This window comes from Palaemon carinicauda, chromosome 25 (assembly GCF_036898095.1).
Source record: "Palaemon carinicauda isolate YSFRI2023 chromosome 25, ASM3689809v2, whole genome shotgun sequence".
Taxonomy (NCBI): domain Eukaryota; kingdom Metazoa; phylum Arthropoda; class Malacostraca; order Decapoda; family Palaemonidae; genus Palaemon; species Palaemon carinicauda.
In genome coordinates, this window is record NC_090749.1 from 16,851,801 (window position 1) to 16,877,455 (window position 25,655).

Consider the following 25,655-nt stretch of genomic DNA (forward strand, 5'->3'; position numbering starts at 1 on the left):
TCATCAGCAGCCATTGCCTGGTCCTAGGTTGGGTGGAGAGGGGATTAGACTTTGGACGCCGATCATGTGTATATGGTCAGTCTCTAGGGCAACGTCTCTGGTGAATTTTTATTTAAATGTTTGAGTGGGAACTTTGTCCGGGAAACTCTCCCTACGGCAGTTACACGAAGATCAACAGGGGAGGATAAGGAGCACTTAGATTCGAGGCAAAAACACCCAGCTAATATCTTTACTGCCACAGTTTACTAACATTCACTCTTAAATACAAAAGTGGGAGATTTTACTGTCCAGAGGACGGAGAACTCCACACATGCAATTAAAGTAATTTATGGCCTACTCCAGCTTTGTCAGGTCTATAGTCATCTCACTCTTAGGCTCTGTTCCGACTCCGTCCCAGTGACCCCAGTAAGATGGTGGACAGGAATAATACGTTAATGCTATTAGAGACAATAAAAAAAAATGGGAGCAGTGGAGTATAGAAGTATAAAGTAAAGTTAAATGGGGATCTTCACCTTCAAAGCACTAAGTTAAAGAGCGTACACTCGCTGATACCAACTTAGCTATATCTACAGTGGGTTACTCTCAACATCTCGGGTGCTTCTGAACCGTTCTATAGTATAAATTAGTAAAATTCATATAATGGAGTTAAAGATATCAAAGTTTGTAATCTATCACAGCAAAAGGGGGTGAGAGTAACTCATTAATGATTTATACACATAGCAAAATTGATAATTGAAAAGAGTATCAGTAACTCACTTATGATTTATTCACATGGCAAATGGATAAGTGAAAAGAGAATCAGTTTACAACACAAAATACTGAAAACATTAAACGCAATTAACTCGTGGGATTAACCCTCAAACGGAATAAATAGAATCCAAATATCCTGATAAACAATTTGTGCGGTAGGCTGTTGTGAGGTCCCAACATGTGGTCAGTAACCTCAAGTAATTACCAAGACAAAAAATTATACGTACATTAATTTCCATGCACGCAGTCCTAAAGATGTAATGCCAGAATAAATCCTAAACTTAACTCATGAGACAAATAGAAGCTTATCTACATGGGGAACGGCCATTAATTGAACTCACAAGATTTTATGTTGTTGGGCGCCCGTGTCCTGAAAGTGGCGGTCTTCAGTTTTGCTTCACCACGCCTACAATTTTTTCCTGCCGCGACGTCACAAACAATAACAAAGTCTATGTATAAACTGTGAAGAAGAAGAGTAGTGAAGAAAATTCTTCACAATGTCAATTCACTGGCCTCTGTCACTTATGAGAAACCTTTTAACCTTAATTTGGTTCCTTCACTCTGGCATCAGTGTATGATTCGTCTCTTGAATTCTTCATTGGAAGGAATAATATCAACTTTGAAGTATCATAAAGAACATCCCACACTGGAGACATTGTTAAGATTACTTTTGAATGAAACTTCTCGTCTACATCGCTGTAGTCAGTTACTACAAAACGACTTCACTATTAGTAATAGATGGAAATTCTTTCTGTTTCGTTCTTGTTAACTATTGGTAATAAACTATTATTCTTTTCTTTCCTCTCAGTCTCTGGAATCCTTCAAGTTGACTCCAGAGGGAAAATTAAGGCCTCTTGCTTTGACTTACATCATTGCAAAATGAATCAATTCTGAATTAGAGATGTGTTTTATTAAAAGCTCTAATGTGAACTTATCTCTGAATAAATAAAAGTTTATTTCAATGCTGCCCTTCAAGATATAACCTAAATTAAATCAAAACTTTATCTCTAAGAAAAAGCAAATGAAAGATTATTTTTCATAACAAAATGATCAAAAACTAAACAGAAAATATGAAATATTGGAACATCTTTTGAATGCAAAAGGTAAGTCTGGTTCAATATCCCATCATCAGAATAAATCATTATCCAGGGAAGAAGAAATGTCCACCTGGATCCCCTTACTCATATATATATATATATATATATATATATATATATATATATATATATATATATATATATATATATATATATATATATAAAACGGCATAACGTATTGCTAAAGACTTCTTATGAAATTTATTGTCCCCAAAGTTTCCGTTTTGATAAAAATATTCTGATCTCTTTAATGGGTCCAGAGAATCATCTATTTCAGGAAAAAAAAATATTCCTCTGGGACCATCCTCTTTAAATTTATGTGCATAATTTGGCTACCTAACTGTTCCATAAAGAGAAATGCGAATCTCTCTCTCTCTCTCTCTCTCTCTCTCTCTCTCTCTCTCTCTCTGCTAAGATTTGTCTTTTTCTCCATTATCGCTAAATTCTGTTTGTTTATTAGATTGAACAAGAAAGTTTTCTTGTAAAACCCTAATAAATGATCTGGAAAAAAAATCTTTCAAGAACTGCAATTACCTCAGACAGTCTCCGTCTGTCTACACAAAACAACAACAAAAACGAAGTTCAAAACAAAACTCGAGGCATCTCACCCAACTTCCTTTTTAGGACTAATAATAGATCCAGAAAGTAAGCCAAGGCTATTTATTAATTGTAATGAATTTATACACCCAAGTGTTATATGTTACATTAAATTTATGCACATTGTATTACAAAACTTGTGAAAATGGCTTATTTTTCATGTATGTTGATGTAGAAATAAAATAATTCGTTTTATTTTATATATGTTGATGTAAAAATGAAAATAAATTATTAATTTTTATATAAGTTAATGTATTTGTAACTCAAAATATCATTGTGTTCTGGAATAGGAGTTCTAGACACTTTTCATAAATACTGTACTTCAGCGCCGGCCGTCTGACTAACGTGAGTTCAAGAGGATGATTCGAGAGTGGGTTCCTGGAGCATCGCTATTAGTCTTGAACGATCCAGAATTCTCTAGAGTATTGTTCTTAGTATAAAAGGAAAGGTGCGTGCATGCGTGCATAGATTGCCCAGACACTATTCCCGGATGGGGCTTTTAGACAGTCAGTCATAGCTCCCAAGGTTGAAGATCCAATCAGTGTGGTCAGGGTCTTACCAGATCTCGGGTCACGGTAATCTGCTCAAGTATATTGCTCTGACCAGAGCAATCTTAATTTTCAAAGTTACTAGATACATATGCAAGAGAATCAGCTCGCCTACGAGCATACACAACTAAGACATGCCCTCAGAAAGTAAGTACAGTCGCTCAGCCCCACGAACATAAATGTATGCATGGAGGTGCAGTCGCTCAGCTCCTTGAGCATGACCGCAGTGACAGAAGTGGGGGTGACTAGGTCAGGATCAGTGGAAGTCTGACATGGAGTCCTGGAATGTGGAGCTCTTTGGGTCTTAGGTGGCTGTGGCGGGGCAGCTGCTGCAATGGTAGGTGGGACGATTTGTAGGCTAATGCTGTCAATCTTCTAAATTGCTCTGTACACCTCCTGGTCCAGGCATGGTGAGATCCACCACAATTGGGACACTTCGGAAGGGTCTCTAACCTGTTCTTGTGGGTGTCAATGCATTCTCGGGTGGGATGACGGCGGCTGCAGACTCCACCGACCGTTCTCCTTGTGGTGGTGAAAACGTTTGCAGTTGAAATGTTTAGGGCCCTACGGTGAGGGGATGAGATGGAATGTGATTAGGGTTCCATAGCTTAGGTGGGTAGGTTTAACAGCAATTATCTGTGAATTTCTATGTTTTCGACACTTGCTTTTACCAATGTGGCTGCAGTCTGCCTGTCATGTTACGAGTTGATGTCCGCTTGAAGGTTATCCCTCCGTTATGCTGTTTCCCTACATTCTAGCATGTAGTGCTGGGGACCTGTTGTAGTGTGACGTCACAATATTCACAGGGTTTTAGATTATTATTTTCCAACGTCTCCCAATTTGCTTTATACCCCAGCCTGAGTCTGGGGATGCATATATCCTGCTCTCTTGACTTGTGTCTGTCGATGGGGGAGGCACTAGGTCCGTGGCCCTTGTGTATCTATACTCTGTCTATGTGTCTGGTGCTTTTGGCTAGCTCATCTGCTTTCTCATTCCCTGACATTCCAATGTGACTGGGAATCCCGTTGAGAGTCACAGGTCTGTCTCTTTAATTGTGCTTATATAGGACTGTTATGATATCAGCTAGGCATGCAATGACGATCTTCAGTCAATATGGATGATTACAGATCCTATTTCATTTTCAATGGAGTTTTTTAGTGCTTGTTTTATTGCAACAAGCTCTGTCTGCATGGTGGAGGCATTGTTAGATGTTCTCCAGCAGGCCGAAAAGTTATTGGAATATACTGCAGCTCCTATTGTCTGAATACCAGGATCTACAGTACTATATGTGTGCTATGTCTGTGCCCCTGCCGTTTTTGTACTCCTGATTGCTTCCTGGGCTACAGTTCGTTCCTAGTTCCTCAATTGAGCAGTTCATGTATTTATCCTTGCTTGCTTGATAGATTGCCCAGCCTTTTGCTGGACACGGGCTTTTGCAACTGCAGTGCATAGGGATATGTATCCTTGCTTGGTAGATTGTCCAGCATTTTACTGGACACGGGCTCTTGCGTTAGCAGCCGGTCAAAAATGTGTATCCGTTAGTTTTGATTTGCAGTGAGTGTTCTGTGAATTTTTCAGTAATGCTGTAAATATTTATCTTAAATCTTGAATATAGTTTTATTTTCTGCTTGATGTGTATTATTTTCATATTGCTGTTAAATTTTTGCCATTGTTTAAAAAACTTTACAAGGAGATTCTGCACAATTTACGTCATATACAATAGATGAACGTAACAGAATAGGGGGCCTGGCTAGGATCTAAATTGTTATTCTGTTTGTAATTCCAACATCGTTCGTGAAGTAACCGTATGTTATTACTTGTTAAACTAGCGAGCAAACATGTCAGAGATTAATACCATGGGGGTTTTTGACGAATTTTGTGAGGATTCACAAGTTGAGAAGTTAAGTGATCTCAAGTAATCAAGCTTAGTGAGTTTAGGCAAATATCTTGAGCTTAATGTTGAATGTTCAATGAAGGAAAGGGATATTAAACATGTGTTAGTTAAACATTTAGTTAAAGACGATGTGTCACCTCAGAATGTCTTGGATACAATGGATAGAGAATCATTGTGTTCGGATTTACCTGCGGTGGAGCTTGAAAGGCTTAGAATAGAAGCTCGTTTAAGAGAAAAAGAGAAGCTCAGGCTGACCATGAGAGAAGAGAAGCAGAGTTAAAACGCAAACAATTAGAAGCCAAGAAGAGACTCAAATATAAGGAAGCTCAGATAAAGCTTCATGAGCTTAATGTTCAAAAAGAGTTAGAACTTGAAAAAATTAAGCAGACTAGTGCTAGTGATCCAGATAAATCTAGGTAAGTAATTCTTTATGCAGATCGAATTGTACCTCTATTTACTGAAAAGGATTTCGATGAATATTTCGTCTGTTTTGAGACAAAAGCTAAGAAATGTAAATGGCCAGCAAAAAGTTGGTCGTATATGTTATCAGGGGATTTGTGTAGTAGGGCACAAAAAGTTTATGCTTCCATTCCTGAGTATATAGTAGGCCTATATGATTATAAAATCTTGAAAAATGCTTTTTACAAGCCTATGAATTAAGACCCAGAACTTTTAGGGTGAAGTTTAGGAGTTGGACAAAGCAAGATAAGCAGACATATGTAGAATTTAGTATTGAACAATCAGATTGGTTTGATATATGGTGTGAAGCAGCAGAGTGCATGGAGGATTTTGATAGATTAAGTGAAACTGTTTTGATTTTACAGTTTAAGAAATGTGTTAGTGAGAACATTAAGGTTTACTCAAATGAAAGAAAGTTATCTACCCTTTGCAGAAAAGCCGTATGTGCTGATGGTTATGTACTGGCTTACAAAGAGTATTAGTATAGTGATAAATGGTTTAATAGATGAAAAGACTATAGGGATACAGATAAGCATACAGGTACTGATGATGTAGATCAAAGGTCTAATTCTGATTCACATGTCAAGTCTCAAAGCAGTTTTAATTAATACTAATTCTATTACTAGCAGTTATGTAGTATGTAAATATTGTAAGAAACCAGGTCACACAGTGTCTGAGTGTTTTCGGTTGAAAAGGAAGGAAGAAGATAAAAGTGTGGCTCTTGTATCTCTACCAAAGTCTCGTTATGATGTGCTACCAGTAGAGGTAAGCACTAGAAATAACCTCATTTTTGACAGGACGCATGTCAATTCCAGACCTGTTGATAAGGTTCACAAGCCACACATTGCTAAGGGGTTTGTTGCTGCTGATGGTGTTTCACTACACCCTGTTTGTATCATGTATGATACTGGTTGTGCCCAGTCACTCATTTTGAGGGATCTTGTCCCTGTGATTAAGCATTTGTTTATTGAGAAGTATGCTTCCGTTCGTGGGGTTGGTGGTAATCTTAGCCTTCACTTGCATCATATGGATCTTCATTGTGACTAGTTATTAGGGCCTGTTGTTGTTGGTGTGGAATGGAAGTTCTAGATACTCTCGTAACTACTGTACTTCAGGGACGTGCAGAGGGTGGGTGAGCGCTAGGGGTGTCCAAGCGCCTGCCCCATTTGATACTGTATTAAAAGTGCCCTTTTGAGAGTTATGTATTATAGGCCAGCTGCCTATGCTGGCTATCTGTGTCGATGATAATACAAACATATATATACCAATGCACTTCCTATGATTTTGGTGGGTAGCCGATATCAAACAAATGAAAAAAAAAGGGGAACTCTCACCTCTACATTCCTCCCAGCCTGACAAGGAACTCAATCGAGATCGGCTGGTACTGCTAGGGTACCACAGCCCACCCTCCCCGTTATCCACCACAGATGAAACATCATAACGCTGAACCCCCTACTGCTGCTACCTCCGTGGTCATCCAAGGCACCGGAGGAAGCAGCAGGGCCTACCGGAACTGCTCACAATCGCTCGCCATTCATTCCTATTTCTAGCACACTCTCTTGCCTTTCTCACATCTATCCTCCTATTACCCAGAGCTTTCTTCTCTCCATCCATCCATCCAAACCTTGGCCTTCCTCTTGTACTTCTCCCACCATCTCTTGCATTCATCACCTTCTTTAGCAGACAGCCAGTTTCCATTTTCTCAACATGGCCCACCACCTTAACATAATATATCCACTCCAGCTGCTAACTCATTTCTTACACCTTTCTCGCTCTCACTACTTTGTTCCTTACCCTATCTACTCGAGATACACCAGCCATACTCCTTAGACACTTCATCTCAAACACATTGAATTTCTGTCTCTTCGTCACTTTCATTCCCAACAATTCTGATCCATACATCACAATTGGTATAATCACTTTCTCATATAGAACTCTATTTACATTCATGTCCAACCCTCTATTTTTTACTACTCCCTTAACTGCCCCCAACATTTTGTATCCTTCATTCACTCTCTGACGTACATCTGCTTTCACTCATTCATTTGCTGCAACAACAGACCACAAGCACTTAAACTGATCCACCTCCTCAAGTAACACTCCATTCAACATGACATTCAACCTCGCACCACCTTCCCTTCTTTTACATCTCATAAACTTACTCTTACCCACATTAACTCTCAACTTCTTTCTCTCACACACCCTTCCAAATTCTGTCACTAATCGACCAAGCTTCTCTTCCATGTCTGCAACCAGTACAGTATCATCCGCAAACAACAACTGATTTACCTCCCATTCATGGTCATTCTCGTCTACCATGATGGGGCAGCAAATATGAATGGAATATACAATGGATTATAGTCCAGACTCCAAAGACAGCCCCAAACCCACTCTATGTACACTGCCATGCACACAACCTAAATCTAGAGTTAGCCGAAAGTGCAAAATCAAGTACTCAGTTTGTAACTTTTTTCAGTTTGGTGGAGAAACTGTATGCTTTTATTGCTAACTCTTCAAAATGGCATGCTGCTTTCATGGAGATCCAAAAAGCATTGTATCCAGAAGACCACCCACTTGAACTTAAAAAGCTATCAGACACAAAATGGGCTTGCCGAGAGTCAGCTCTAAAAACCACGAGGAAGGTCATCCCATCTCTGAAGCAATTTTCATAAGAGATAGTGCAAGAACATCCTCCTGATGCATCAGCAGGGGATGCCTCAATATCACTGCAAAGAATTAACTTTGAATTTCTTGTTTGTTGGGAGATTGCCACCCCAGTTTTTCAAGAAACTGCCTATGCCTCTAATGCCCTACAACAGAAAGACTTTGATTTGGCTGCCTCCTACAGAATTGTGGATGAAGTGCTACAAAGTTTAAGAAAATCAAGAAATGATGAGAAGTTTCAGGATTCCTGGACAGGGCAGAAGAAGAACAATTCCTGAAAGATACAAGTATAGTGCTACATCTGCTACTGAGGACCAGCAATATCAATCCTTGGATGAGTACTACCGTGTAAGAGAATTTCATGTATTTTTAGATACAATATCACAAGAGCTACAAAGAAGATTTAAAGGTGGAGACAACACAAAATGGGGTATTCATTGTATGAGAGTCCAGGATAACTAGAAAGAACCTGTGAATGAAGAGACGTTGAAGCCATTGTAAAAATTATGCCAGTTTTATGAGTTAGGAGAAGTAGACAAGTTACGGTTGGAATTAAAGATCTTTTATTTGTCATTTCCTTACCTGCTACAGAATACTGCAGCTACAATGCTCAACCTGATGAAAGAAAACAATGTTCAGGAGAAATTTCCACTTATGCTTGAACTCTTAACAATTTAGGCACCTCTACCCCACACAACTGCGACAGTGGAAAGGACCTTTTCCAAACTCAAGCTGGTGAAGACAAAGCTACGCAGCCTGTCCAGTGAGGAGAGGTTATCTGATCTTTTGTTGCTAGCCGTTGAAAAGGATATCACAATCAACAATAGTGAATTTATCAGCATATTCAAAGAAATGGCACACAGAAGGGTTCTCTTACAAATATAAAATGATCAGGTCAGGTTATCAGCCAAGTGCATTGATCATACTGATTGATTTTCTTGCAGTTACTTATGTAAAAGTAATAAATATATTTTTTTCTTTTTGGTTATATATCCTAGTACTACTGGTAGTCAGTACTCTAGGTTTCATGTAAAAAAAAAACACATTAGCCCACTGGTACCTATGATATTAGCCATGTTTATATCTTTCTTAAATTATTAATGGCTAGTTTAAATATATTTGAAAGAATATGGAGCCAGTATATATTTAGCCTAATTCATTTCTAGATTTTTACACTTTTTTTTACTTGAGCACCTGGCCTGAAAAAGTTCCCTGCACGTCCCTGCTGTACTTTGGCGCCAACCGTCTGACGAACGTGAATTCAACAGGATGATTTAAGAGTGGGTTCCTGGCACCTGGCTATTGCGAAATGTCAGTCTTAATGCTCAAGTATTCTCTGTAGTATTGTTCCGATATAATAGGACATGGGGAGGCAGAAATGAGAGAGACTTAACAAAACAATACCTATGTTTGGAGACATTCTTCAGCTACACCCTCTGTGACTCTGGACTTTAGTGACTACACAAAACAATAAAGTATTTTGAACAAGACAAAGAAGACTGAATCAGCAATCATCATTAGAAGTAGAAGCCATACTTTACTTACTTTACTTACTTTGATGGCTGCTTTTCCGGTCCCATACAGCAGGGAAACCCAACTCTCTACAGGACCTCCACTGTCTTCTACATTATTCGTTCAGAGTATTTAACGTTTCATGTCTCATATTCTTTTTTAACTGTTATATCGTCACTGTCAAAAGACTCAAGATATAAGAAAGTCATCAGTATCCTCTTGAAAGCCTTAATGTGTTCAATCATTTAAATGTTTCATGGGAACTTATTATATAGTCTCGGGGCTGCAGATTTAAAGACTCTAGAGCATTAAGTAGACATATATCTTTGTTCCAACAGTTTGAAGCCATCTGTAACTATTCGCGTGTCGACACGATTTGTTAGCTGCGCAATATGTAGCAATTCTCCCTAGTATTTTGGACGCCGGGTTCTGATAACTTTGTAGGTTATTGTACATATGGGTAATTGTTTACAACACCACGCTCTCCATTTACTCCAACATAATGCAATCCTGCAGTTCTTCTTGCACAGTAATTAGGTGGTTATTCAAATTCTGGGAAAGCAATAATTAGCAAGATATGTTGAGGAAGAGGAAGGGGTTATAAAAAGGAAATAGCTCGGTTTCCTAACTAAACGAAATGGAACTGACATGCCAACATAGTCAACCAAACAGAATTCATGATGCCAGCCTACATAAAGAAAGTTTGTGATGCCAGCGTACATTTGATATACTGTATATTCAAAATATACTTAATTAAAATTGGATTAATTACTCAAAAGTTTTCATAATATAAGCAATTTACAAATAGTGACATTTTTGAGTAATCACTAAATTTTTTATTAAGTATACTTTGAATATACAGTACATAAAATGTACGCTGGCATCACGATCTTCTGTTTATGTACACTGGCAACACGAATTCTCTTTGGTTAACTATGTTGACATGTCAGTTCCAAGTCGTTTTCTTTTTATAACTCCTTCCCCTTTCCTCAACATATCTTGCTAATTATTGCCTTCCCAGAATTTAAATAATCACCTAATTACTGTGCAAGAAGATGAGAACTGCAGGCTTGCATTATGTTGGAGTAAATGGAGAGTGTGGTGTTGTGAACAATTACCCAAATATTTTAAATTCAATCCTCGCTTTAATCGGCAGCCTGTGTAAATCAATTAGTATAGGGGTGATCCTGTCTCTATGTGGGATGCTTTTTATCAGTCTTGATCCTCTGTTTATTGCACTTTTAGTAAATTGTAATAAATATAGTTGCAATAGTTAATCCTGGTAATAACGTAGTTTATCACAAGTTTCTTATCAGAATTTTTGTCTAGGTACTTTTTTATAAACACAATATTTCTTAGATGATAACCAGCAGTTTTTATTACATTATTTATTTGGGCATTTAGAGAGGTTGCAGTCAAGAAATACACCTAGATCTCGAACTTTACAAGATAACAGCAACGAGTCATTATTTATGTTCTTTTGAATATCACCTAAGTTTCTCAAGCTGTTTCTCTTGCCCACCACCATGAATTCAGTTTTGTTCTCATTTAATTTTAGTTATTTAAATGTCATCCACTCTCTAACACTATCAAGAATTCGGTTTAAAGTTTAAGTTGTGTCATCTATATCATTTATGGAGAAGTAAAATTGTGTGTCATCTGCAAATAGTTTAAACTTCACGCCATGCCTTTGTAGTATTTCCGATAGACCAATAGTATAGATGCAGAATAAGACCGGGCCAAGTACACTCCAATGGGGTACCCCTCTGTTTAAAGGTTCATATGATGAATAAGTTTCCAATTTGTACACAGTATTTCTACTAACTAAGTAGTCTTTTAGGTATTCGAAGGCTTGATGCTCAACGCCGATGGACCGTAGATCATTTCGTAGAAGTTCATGTACCACTGTATCAAAAGCAGCACTGAGATCGAGCAGAATTAAGATACTACATTTTTTTTCATCCATCATTTCTAGCATATCATTTACAACAGAGCAGATGGCTGCCTCCGTAGAGTATAGTTTTCGGTAAGCAGATTGGTTGTCAGGCAAAGCTTCTATTACTTATAAGTGGCTGACATATTTCTTTCTGTCAACATTTTATATCTGAAACTACTCAACGCCATCTGTCCCTTGCTGTAGAAAGTCAACTCGTCCTACTTGGTAACAACTTTATATTTATCCATTAGTTTTGGTATGCTGTAAGTATTCGGTGGATTTTTCTGTAATACTGTAAATATCTTCTACATGATACATCTTAAATATAGTTTTATTTTCTGTTTTGCTGACTTTTATTTTCATATTGCTGTTAATGTTTTTCTATTGTTGAGTAAAGTTTATCTGTAGATTTTGTATAACCTACATCGTGTACAATAGTTGAATGTAACATTAAACCATCAGTGTCATTTCATCTTACACTTTTATGGGCTCGAGCTATATCGTCCTGATGGAAGTTCCTCATTGGCAGCTTCTACTTGGTGTAATTCTACGACTGATACACGAGAGAAATTTTACCTCTGAGGTATCAACGGAGTTTTAGTGGAATGAATATCCCGAGAGATATCTGGTATAAATCAGGAATGTGTTAATAAGAAGCTATGGTTATCTTTCCCCCGAATAGAGTTAACCTTGTCTCGAAGGATAAAGTAAAGGTAGGATACGTGGGCAAGAAAGACGTGGTAACTCCCGATCTTAATGTGCTACAAGGTGTGGTATGTTCATTCCTTGGTGTTTCTTGGTTGTTTGTTTCACCATTTACTTAGGCTAGCCTATGCCAGCGGGCGGGCATGACTGGTAAATTTTCACTCATGCATCATCCTCTTCTTGTTTTACCAAATCTCACTGGTTGGGTGAGGCTGTCTATCCTCCAATGCTGTCGATTCGTCATGGCGGGGAGCTGTGGTCTTGAAGGTCCTTCTTGTAGTTGGATAGTGTTCTCAGCTGCCCTAGAGGGACGTTTTTCATCTTCCATTTAACCCTGGATAGGTACGCTCCTCGGACATCCCTTTAAGGCTATACTCGGACGCGAGCGACCCCGACGCCCAAAAAAATTCTTGAAAAATCATTTTTGCAGTAACCTCCTTTTTCTTTTGCCAAAAAAAAATTTAATGAATGCTTAAAACAACTGTAAAGATAAATACTACTCATCTGCAGAAAAACTATTTGTTATAAATATTTTACAAAATTAAGTAGAAAAAAAGACCTTACATTAAAATTCATAAAAAAAGTGTATACATATATACACAAATCCTTTTAGAAATTGATTCTTGAATGTTTAGGACACATCTTGATGTATTTTGGATGAAGTCAGACCCATGGAGGTGAAGATCTGAAATGAGAAAAAAAGGGTAACTTTTTTTGGGCAAAAGAATTTGTCCAAATATCATGAATTTTTTTGGGTACCCAAATGAAATAGGAAGTGGCTAATTTTTTTAGGGAATAAACATATGTTATCCTAAAATAGAAATATGTAAAAAAAATCCTCATTATTTTGTAAATTACATTTATATTAAGGGCCATATCTAAAGGCAATTTTTTGAGTACTTAGAAATTTCGTAAAAAAATACATATATTTGATATATAATATGATATTTATGCAGGTAAAAATATACCAAAATATCACAAATTCTATAGGGAACTAGAATATATATAGATAGGGCAACTTACGCTTCGGATATGTCCACAAAATGGCCGCCAACCACACTGACTCAGACTCCCTAATCTGCCACTTGAAATGTAGGAAGGTTATGTCAATTTCAAGGTGTTATTTACTAATCTAATTATTCTTGGATATGCATAAAAATTGTATGGTGGGTTGCTGGATAATTGTCGATTATTTTACGACTATAAAATTAAAATTCTGACCCAAAAAAATTTTTTTGAAGGGAAATAAACTCGATAAAAAAAAATGTAAAAAAATATAATATTTTAGCTAAAAAAAATTGATGATATTCAATCAAAATAAGTAAACAAAATTTTCCGACAAATAAACATCTAGATGAATCATTATTCTGTGATAGTTCCTTAGTACGTAGTAATTTTGAAAGAAATGGGAAAAAACGAAAAAGTGGCAATCGAAGGAAAATCGAACACTTACCTATATATACGCCATATCTGGCTAAAAATAAAGATAGGCATGGGTAGCCAGATCATCTAGAAACACTTTCCAACACTATGAAAATACAAGTTTTGCGACACTACTTGCCAATTCCTTACGGTAACTTGACTAAGCAAAAAAGTGTAAAAAAAATAAAAAGGGGCACTCGCATAAAAATGGCCAACATTGTAATATACGGCATTTCAGAAAAAAAAATTTCAGCCACATACTAGGCAAACCATCAAGGCACATTTTCCGACAAATAAACATCTAAATGAATCATTACTCTGTGATAGTTCCTTAGTACGTAGTAATTTTGAAAGAAATGGGAAAAAACGAAAAAGTGGCAATCGCAGGAAAATCGAACACATACCTATATATACGCCATATCTGGCTAAAAATAAAGATAGGCATGAGTAGCCAGATCATCTAGAAACACTTTCCAACACTATTAAAATACAAGTTTTGCGACACTACTTGCCAATTCCTTATGGTAACATGACTAAGCAAAAAAATGTAACACAAATAAAAAGGGGCACTCGCGGAAAAATGGCCAACATTCTAATATACGGCATTTCAGAAAAAAAAAATTTCAGCCACGTACTAGGCAAACCATCAAGGCACATTTTCCGACAAATAAACATCTAAATGAATAATTACTCTGTGGTAGTTCCTTAGTACGTACTAATTTTGAAAGAAATGGGAAAAAACGAAAAAAAGGCAATCACCGGAAAATCGAACACATACCTATATATACGCCATATCTGGCTAAAAAAAAGATAGGCATGGGTAGCCAGATCATCTAGAAACACTTTCCAACACTATAAAAATATAAGTTTTGTGACACTACTTGCCAACTCCTTACGGTAACATGACTAAGCAAAAAAATGCAAAACAAATAAAAAGGGGCACTCGTGGAAAAATGGCTAACATTCTAATATACGGCATTTCAGAAAAAAAAAAATTCAGCCACGTGATAGGAAAACCATCAAGGCACATTTTCCGACAAATATACATCTAAATGAATCATTACTCTGTGATAGTTCCTTAGTACGTAGTAATTTTGAAAGAAATGGGAAAAGCCGAAAAATGGCAATCACAGGAAAATCGAACACATACCTATATATACGCTATATCTGGCTAAAAAAAAGATAGGCATGGGTAGCCAGATCATCGAGAAACACTTTCCAACACTATAAAAATATAAGTTTTGCGACAATACTTGCCAATTCCTTACGGTAACATGATTAAGCAAAAAAATGAAAAACAAATAAAAAGGGGCACTCGCGGAAAAATGCCCAACATTCTAATATACGGCATCTCAGATAAAAAAAAAAGACATGCACGTGTTAGCCCAACCATCAAGGCACACTTTCTAACACATAAACATGAAAAAAAAATCAATAATATACGGCAATTCCTTACTACGTAGTAAATTTTTACAAATATTGAAAAAAAAACAGAAATTGGCAACCGCAGTTAAATACCCCATATACCAATAACTACGTCGTATCTGACAAAAACAAAGTCACGCATGGGTAGCCAGATCATCTAGACACACTTTACAACACTAAAAAAGCAAAAGTTTTACGACACTACTTGGCAATATCTTACGGAAAAATGACTTGGCAAAAAAAATGAAAAAAAATGAAAAAGGGGCACTCGCGGTAAAATGGTCCTCGTAGTGATGAACGACATTTTAACTAAAAAAAAAATCATGCACATGGTAGCCAAACAATCCACCAAGACTTTCCATAACTGATAACTTTTACAAGTTGTACCATTCTACGACAATTTCATAATACGTAATAACTTTGATAATTATGCAAATTACCTTAGAAGGGTCTCAGAAATCGGGGAAGGAGTACAGCTACAGCAATGCACATCTGGACACTACTAGAGCGTGTAGGCGAGACACTTACTGCAGGTCGATCACCCACAAATTCAGTCACGGGGGTGAGTCACATGAGAAACACCTCTTTTTTTTTGACGCTCGGGGTCGCGGACGACCCACCGTACCGTTCCAGGGTTAACCTATCTGTTTGGCGAGGTAGTACGGCTCTTGGGATGCTGATCCCTGTGTCTACTTATTTTTAAACATTGGAATGCTTTTCCCCCTTTTCTGATGCTAACTAGTAGACCACCTTGTGTCACCTTAACAATTATTAGGCTTCCCTATTAGTCTTTGGTAGGCTATGCCTGCTCGTGAGGACTTGTCCTCAGTGCCCTATCACGGCGGACCCCTTGAAAAAATATTTCTGCTTTAATGTCGCTGTTGGGCCTTCCTGTTATGCCGCCTCACCATTTACTAAGTCTCCCATCACCACACCTTCCGTCCTTTATCCTTGTGCCTATTAGTGAGCCTACTTGTAGGCTCTTTCCTTGCCCTAGGTAAGTGAGATTTTTACCTCCCCTGGTCAAAATCTTTCTGCTGCTTTAGAGATCACCCTTGGGTGTTTTCTCTGCCCCTTCCCCTTCCTAGTTAGGCCATAACCTGACTGTACTGGGAACTATGTTCCTCTTGTCTAGTCATCTTACCCTAGCTTTTGAGTTTTCCCTCACCCCTTAGGGAGGCTAGGTTTGCCTGCACAGTTCTCCCTATCTAGGTATAGAGTTGGTACCCCTTGGGGTCCTCTTCTACTGCCTTGGCAGAGCCTGTTCTATGTCTGGAGCCTAACTTCCTGTGCTGTCCCTCTTGCTATTGAGTCTTTACTCCCTTGCCTGGTTAGCCTATCTAGACAGAGGTGGTGCCTTCTGTCTATGCTTCCTGTCTTGTCAGCTTGAGTTCTTCTAGCACTGCCTGTGTGTTGGCTATGGGTCATTCCCTCGGCCACCTTAAGTGCAGCCTTAGACTAGCCATCTGCTCTTTCCTATCACACACCTGAGGAATATTGTCCTCTGAAGCTGGTCGATTGGATCCTGCCTGGTTGTCAGGAAATCCTTTGAATTTCTAAGTCTTAGCGTCCTGGCTGTCTTGTACGGCTCTCATTATCTTACCGGCTACACCCCACTTTTCATAAGTTAATGATAATGATCAGGTCTTGGCAGGTTCATTTATTAGCTGCCTTTCATTCCTGTACTTTCCTGAGTGTCAACCCTTCCCTATGTGATTGTTCACTCTCCCCCTGTTGATTTTATAATGGGTCTGCCACCTCGTGTCAACATGCCTGGGATATTGACTGGTCAATCTTTTGTTGGCTACTAGAAATAGTTGCTGCCTTGACCCAGCTGTGGTCGCCTTGGGGGCAGCTGTTGCAGGTCTAGACAGTATGATGTGTGAACTGGCCTTCTTATCTTGTTCCAATAGACCTACTCTGGAGGTTCTGGTGTCCCTTTGATTTGAACCTTTCCTCCATATTCCTACAACACTGTTATTATATTTTGCTTCATAAATCACTATTGATTTTTGAGCAGTTTTGCATGTGTTCTGATATATTCGATCTTTAGCTATTTTTAGGCGGTATGTTTATTTAAGTTAGGATAGGTTCTGTTAAAGAAAATATGATTTTTAATGATATGTACTAATTGCAATGCTTATTCTTTACAGGTCACCTGTACCAGGTTGGTCAAGTCACCCTGCAGCCACAAGACCTGCCATAAACATGCTGATTTTCATGTGTCCAAGGGATCCATTGCATTCTAAGAACCTATCAAATGCCAGGTTTGCACGGATCTCCTTAACACCCCCATTTATGCCACTGACCTCTCCTTGGACGTTCGAGATCAAAGTCGGAGGATACTCCGACACTGGGTAGGAGTCTTTCAGAAGAACTCTCAACAAGATGCCCCTTATCTTCCTTCTCTGGAACTGAAGGACCTTTTCTTTCCTAAGGCTGAGGTGACCTCTGTTTGGTAATCAATTACCGACGGTTCAACTCCCGACGGTACCAGCAGATCATGCATATGATGAAGTCCGTGACACTCTGCATTTCATGAGCCTGGATGCTGAAAACTTGTCGACTATTTCTTCTGTGTCATCAGAGAGGGAGAGGATCCTGCTGACAACGGAAGCCTCAGAAGAGTCATTAGATGTACATCATGTGAGTGCAGCTCCCAGTGCCTCTTTACTTTCTCCCATCACTGCTGCTCAAGCACCAGCTTCCGCCTCCATCATGATTCCGACTTTAGACAAACCTTCCCTTCCTAGTAACATGGAACTAATGGCATTCAAGAAAGCTGTCATGTAGAACCTAACCGCCAAATGTGAACGTTCTCAAGCGGACCTAACAGCGAGGATAGAAGCTTTACAAAAGGCACCTTTTTCTAAGGTATCCCAGCTTCGAGCCTACCAAAATGCACAGTTAAGAACCCTTGGCTGAGCATATGGCCTTAACTGAAAGGTTCTTCCCTATTGGGGATGGTTTGGGTTCTAAGACAGTTTCGGACTTGGAATGCTTTACATCGATCGATAGTTATTGTTACTGCTAGGCACTCAGATGCGTCCATTAGTGATGATACGATCTCTAAGGAAACAATCATTCTAGACCATAGAAAAGCTCAATCTCTTCTGGTTAGTTAGTTACAGACTGCTGAATTCAACAATACCCAGCTTTTTGCCTTTGGCAGGAAACAGGCTACCTTTGTGGCACCCTAGGATATTGTCTTCCCTTTTGCCTCTAAAAGCTTAGAGGGCGTGATGAAAGCAATAGTGGAGAGCAGGCCATTCCCAGTGCTATAGGAGTGTAAACCTATCTCTCTGGCCCCTCCTTATGATTTGAAAAACTGGAAGGATGTCCAACATACCTTCACTGTTGGAAAACTATATAAAGACATCGGAGGCAAACTACTTAATGAGAAACTCCCTCGGAATCTCAAATCCCTATTAAATGGAGAATTGGAAGCTAAATAGAAACTTCCTGCCTCTTTAGACTTCCAATCTTATATAAAGATGCTTCTTGGAAACTATTCCAAATCTGATCTCTTCCCTGTCTTGGTGAAGACTCCCATAATCATGTTTTCATAGGGTTCTCCATGCCTTCTTCCTAGCCAGGAGAGAATGTAGAGAACACGTCCTAGCCGCTGCTATAATCAGACATGAACCTTGAAAACTGATCAACTCTAATATCTAGAAGAAGGATCTCTTCCCTGAAAAATTGGTTGAAGAAGTCAGGGACCAAGCAGCTCAGGAGAATAAGAGCCTTATAGACAAGTGAGTTATGTCCTCTGAACTGAAATTTATCCCCAATGAAGGACCTTAACCTAAAGGCAAGAAGCCCAGAAGTCACTTTAAGGGAAGGAAATCCTTTTCTGTCGCTTTGCCTCAGTTGCCACCATCCCTCTGACTGTGTACACGGTTCCCCAGCAGTATGTTTCTTCCAAAAAAGTGTATGGTCAGTGTTTGATTGCATTTTAGAAATTTCCCATCAATGTTCAGGAAGCTATGGCATTGTGTCTGACTCTGAAGATACTATGCCCAAAGACGAAATCACATCAAATTAGTCATCAACAACAATACAATAGTACACTGCGTCAACAGGCAGGGTTCCAGATCTCCTCAGATCAACCATGTAATCCTTGCCATTCTCTCTTTAGCAAAAAGGAGGAAATTTCATCTTTCAGCAGTTGACCTCGAAGGGATTCGCAGTGACGGTGGACGCCCTGTCGAAATCCAATCCTCAGGAAAGAGAATGGTCTCTGGACACAAAATCATTCTGTTTCATTCTAGAGCAAGTCCCGGAACTGCAAATTGATCTCTCTACCACAAGCTTCAACAAGAAGCTCACCCAGTATATAGCAGCAAACTTAGATCCTGAAGCGACAGGAATGAATGCGATGTCTCACATTGATACCTCTAAGATAAAATTTCTCGGATATATCACTCGTAGAAATATCCCAAGTAGAAGCTGTCAATTAGGAACTTCCATTAGTATGACATGGCTATCTCACACAAAAAATATCCGTTTTTTATAAGTGTCTCCCCCTTAAGTCTGCTCATTATTTACTCTTTAAACTATATAAGTTTTATTCTTGAAAGAACTGTGAGTTTGAGTATTTTAGATAATTAACTTATACAACAACAAACCCAATGGTGCTACAAGTCATGATCTTAAATGTAGTTTGCCACTGAGAGACTTAGGAAGTGAAATAATTGACACTTGGTAATTTTCTTCATGAAAGCAAAATCAAGATTTGACTCTTTGCTTTTGCTGTTTTACAATCTGAAGACGAAAGCTTGATCATGTCAAGGTTGTTAAGATATAAGGGAGATGTATATTCATCGAGACTTTTAACCCTGGACAGGTATCGTTCTTGGACACCCCTATTTAGGTATTTAGGGGTCGAGCTCGACCCCGACTCCAAAAAAAATTCAGAAAAAATTTAATTATGCATCAATCTGTATTGTTTGACTTGCTGAAAATACTTCAAAGAATGCTAAAAACTACTAAAAAAATAAATGATACCCATCTACAAAATAACTATTTATTTGAAATATATTAAAAATCTAAGTATACAAAAAAGACACTTGACATAAATATAAAAAAAATAGAAATATACATATAAACATAAATCCCTTTAGGGACACCTTCTTAGATGGAAAAGCAACAGCGTGTAATTGCTGGAAATGAGTTGGACCCATAGAAGTCAAGATCTGAAAAGAGAAATAAAAGGTAATTTTTTTTGGCCAAAAAACTAGTCCAAGTTTCACAATTTTTTTCTGGTACCTAAATGAAGTAGGAAGAGGCTACTTTCTTTATAGAATAAACTCATATTATCCTAGAACAGAAATACATAATAAAATGTGCACTAAGATGTAATTTACTGTTATATCAGGGGCGAATTCTAAAGGTCATTTTTTGTCGACCTAGTTTCACAATGTAAATTTCTTATGAAAATCATTGTATCTCCTATAAAATATGATATTTATGCATAAAAATATATCTAATTATCCCGAATTCTATACAGAACAAGAATACATAGAGATATGCCAACTTACCTTTCAGGTATGTCAACAAAATGGCCGCAGACCGCAACAACTCTTACAGCCGAATCTACCACTTGAAATGGAGAATGGGTATGTAAATTTCAAGGTGTTATTTATTTATCTAATTATTATTGGATTGGAATAAAACTGATATGATGGCTTTCTGGATGTTTGAAAATTATTTTTATCATATAAAATTTAAATTCTTTGAAATAAATTTTAGATAAAAAATGGGTGATATCTATTTTGTAAAGATTAAAATTTCAGTATTTATACAAACAAGTAGTAAAAAAAGAAAGTTTCAGGATTTAACCTAGCTATAACTATTAGGTACAGTTCAGATACAAGACAGTTTGAAGCTATAGACAAACAAGCTTCCTGCTCTTCAAACAAGTAGTGTTTGTCATGTGGTCAGTCTTAGGTGGGCAGCTAAGACAGTGAGTCCTTTCAGGATGCTTGATGTGACCAACACAAAATTGATACCATACTTACAGCCAAGAGAAAATAGAAATAGTACCTAATAAAAGTAAAAGGATATCAAATAACAAATTGGTAGCCAATCGAAGTAAAATGAAATCAAATTAAGAAACTGCTGACCAATAAAAAGTAAAATAATATCAAATTATTATATATACATAAACTATAATAATAATAATAATAATAATAATAATAATAATAATTACAATGATAATAATAATAATAAAACACTATATAAATCAATTTCAAGTACCTAATACATATAAGAAAAATATTTACAAATACGAAGGAGAAATTATCAGAGAAATAAATATCAAACACATGAGGTTGCAAACTCCATATTATCATCAACATCTCTTTTTAACTCCATTAGAAGTGTGTTGATGACATTCATGCCGAGGGAATACTGCCTGCTGGCCATTATTGAAGATAAATTCAAAATAAATAGAAAAAATCAGAAATTTGCAAAAAATATAAAAAATTCAGAAATTAGCATTAGAGGGAAAATGGACCTCATGGCAATATATGGCATCTAAGCCAAAACCAATGTCATGCAAGTGGTAGACACACCATCCACCCACACTTTCCAACTATAAAGAACCAAACAAGTATCAACACTGCTCGACAATTTATAATTATTTAATAACTTTGCTGTTTGATCACTTACCCCTATTTAGGTATTTCAGGGTCGAGGTCGACCCCGGGTGGGGGGGGGGGGAACGGGGAAAGAGGGAAGTTAGACGAAAATCAGTCTTAAAGCAGACAATGGCATGTAGACTAGTCACCCCTTGCAGGTCGATCACTTCCATATCCGAGAGAGCTGATGATTTATGGGGAAAAACAGGTTTTGAACATGCTGTAGGGGTCGCGTACGACCCATCATACCTGTCCAGGGTTGGATTCAACTATAAAAAAAAAGCTGAATGTAATATTCTTCTTTATGAGTAAATGGATACATAGGCCAGATTCTCTCTCTCTCTCTCTCTCTCTCTCTCTCTCTCTCTCTCTCTGGCATAAGCACCCCTAACTATGAGATGTGTAACTTTCAATTCTTACTCCCCTGGGCTGGGACATCTACTGTATGTTCAATGCGGCATTGACAGAGTCCTTGGACGAGATCTACCAACTATCCTTTGCTATTGGTATCTTCTTCATATTTTGTTCAGGGACTTTATTGATCTTAGTTTAATAGCTGTAGCGTGGATTTGATTATTCATTGGATTTTATATCACTAGGCTTTGATATATTCCTTCTTTGATTCTCATTGTTTTTCCACCTGGAACCTATTGTATTAATTTTAGAATATCCCATTATATTACTTGTAGAACTACCTATTATGTTACTTTGCCTATTTGAGTTTTCTAAAGCTCTTCCTATTATCAATACCTTTTCTAATGTTAAATCTTTGTCTTGCAATAATTTCTTTCTTAGCTCTTGTGATGTGCAATGTGCAATATCTTGATCTATGATAACATTTTCTAATTCTAGAAATTCATATGAAACAGCTAAATTCTTTAGTAATCACAAATGCATCTAAACTTTCATTCTCTTTCTGATATGCCTGTGCTGTAAATTGATACCTTTCAAAAATTTATTGACCTGAGGAGCAAAATATGTGGTAAGAGCCTTAATTGTAGCTTCACTTGTGTCATCTGTACGCTGCTACGTCTTAAACACTTCCCAAACTTCTCTACCTGCTGTATGAAGTAATAATGCCTTCTTTTACGCATCCTTCATATTCCCAAATGCTTCTAAATAAATCTTAAATTCCTCACTCCACTGTTGCTATCGTGTAACAACAGAATTGGGTTCAGCTGTGATGCTAAATCATTCAGGATGTTCAATGTCAAGAGGTATTTTGACTGCTTACCTTGATACCTTGAATAGGTTAGGCTACTGTTTTAGAGTCACCTTGTAATTGTCTACCTCTTTTGTATCCTACCCAACTTTAAAATTCACTTTGTTTTCTTGTTTTGTTTGCTAGTGCTTGATGCAATTCTTCTGGTCGGCTGCATAGGAAATCCTCATTGGCCTTTTTCTTCTCCTTCTCTTGCAATAAATTTTTCTTCTGCTGCTCTATGATCTCTGTGTGTATTCGTCATCGGGTCATCGCCAATTTTATATTTCATGTTGGTTGATTGTCTGTCGATTTCAGCATATTACTTACCTGTAAATCAGTGAATAATTATTAGCAATTATCCAGGGAAATCCCATCTGCGTTGTCAATTTTTTATTTTTGATATGTTGAATCAAACGCAGGTGTATACATAACCCTTTAATGTATAATAAGAGTCTAAATTGCTCTTGGCTCTGGGCTTCCAACAACCAACTCCCAACTGAGCGTCAAGTATCTCGTAAACAATCTTAAAAACCAAAAACTCATGACAAACATAAGAGCATCCCTCTCAAAAGACTTATATCCTACTACAGTACAAAAGTAGAAAGAATCCCATCCCATCTTTAAGGTAATCAATAAATGCTTGAACCCTGATATCAAATTACATTATTTCAGTTATGTACAATCTTAAACATGTATACAGTACATTATTACAATTATACATAACAGCGTTCACTGTAAACTAAATCTGGCTTCGTTACTTAGTTAAGGAAACTTCAACAACGAATATGGGACATGGTATATAGTCTTTTGGGTTTTATGACAGCATGGCATTGTTAATGTCAATGCAGACATGTGCTTCACTTGTTATCATTTCTCAAAGACCAGACGATATAAAATGTGTTTACAACATCGTTGTGATGAAGCAAAATGCAATGGCCATCACATCTATCCATCCTGATCAAGTTTTCTCTCAACTCATTTCTCTTCAGTTTGCCAACTCATTCTTCCTCCCTATAAGAAAACAAAAAGCTTTTAGAATTAAGCTTAAACAGATATGTAGCACCAAACGTACACAATTATATCTGTACATTCTTTGCACTTCAGAGAGATGTATTGTTTTGCATGAATAAGATATGGATGAGTCCTTTCATGGATTTTTGTTTATCCCAATTTCCACCTACATCAAATCAACCATGGAACTCAAAGGACGGGTTTTTAAGAAACTCCAAAGGATAGAAACAGTTAAGGAATATAAATAATCAGGAGAGTGGTACTAGGATAAAGGATACCAAAGTCTCATCATAAGCAAAAGGGAAGCAATAATAGAATAGGCTACATGGTACAGGAAGGTAGGAATTATGGAGACAGTAACAGAGTAGGAGATTTGGCATTGTTAGTGAGAATAAAGATCTATGAGACAGTAGTAGTATCTATAGTGAGGCAGTTTAGTTCGAAATTTCAATTTTATGATACAAGCATCAAATTTGGCACAAATGTACATTGATATATGGCGAACATTTTCAGATATTAAGCCAATCAGAATTCTCCCTCCATGTCTGCCATATTGGAATTCAAAATGGCTGCCTTTTGATATCTACATTTTCGATTATCTTTGGGTCTAATGCTGCTATTGACAAGATTCTGGTGTCTAAATGTATGTTTTTTTTTTTTTTTTGGGGGGGGGGGGTCAAGGAATATAATGGTAACAATCTGCATCGCATATTTTGTACCAATGAGCCGCCATATTGGATTTCACAATGGCCGTTGTTTGAAATCTACATTTTCGATTATCTTTGTGTCTAATGCTGCTATTGACTCGATTCTGGTGTCCAAATGTATGTTTTGGGAGGAAAGGAATCCGATGGTTACAATCTGCATTGTGTATCTTTACAAATTAGCCAACATATTGGATTTCAAAATGGCCGCCACTTAAATTCTACCTGTGCGATTACCTCTGGGTCAAATATTTTTACAGTAAGCCTACATGACAATATCAATTTTTCAAAATGACACATTTTATTACAGTATTCCACTTAATTCATGAGAGATGAATATTCATCATGATGTATTTTTGACAAGACAACATTTAACTCAAAGTCTGTGAAGTAAAAATTGTTTGAGTTATTGATTAGATTCTGTGTTGTTCTAGGTTTGATATGGCACCTTTCATATATGATTAGTTTTCTCCATTCCTTTAATCAATATCACAAAATGATCAATTCAGGGTTACGTCTGAATATCCACAAAATAGTGTGAACATTAACACAAAACAACGTAAACTTCTCAAAACTAGCTTCCCCAGTAAAACTCTAAATGAATATTGACTTACTTCAACTACTAATTTTGAATTTTATAATTTTGATACATGTCTTAGGTCATGTCTTAAATATCTTAGTTAAAATTCTGACATGCTATGGTGTAATATATAAGGTCGGGTGTGAACTGACACTCTACAATGGTCTTGTATTTGAGGCTAGGTATACATCGGTACTGAAGATATGTGTACATAAACCATCTCATGTTAACCAGTTCAGCACTGCCACAAGTAAATGAATGTTGTGGACTCATCTTCATGTGCAGTCCCCTTCACACACACAGAGGGCTGTGCACTAAAGCGCAGCCTTCTTGCACTTGCAGCGTCTCACACACCCTTTCTGGCACTTACAAGAAACCAGCTCAATGCAGGTGTGAACTGCCTCAGGTAGCCAGGTCCAGTATGGTGTGTATTGTCCTCCAGTCATTGACCAACCCCAAATGTTGGTGGTGGGAGTTCTGGTGCCGGTAGCAGTATCTGACCCCAC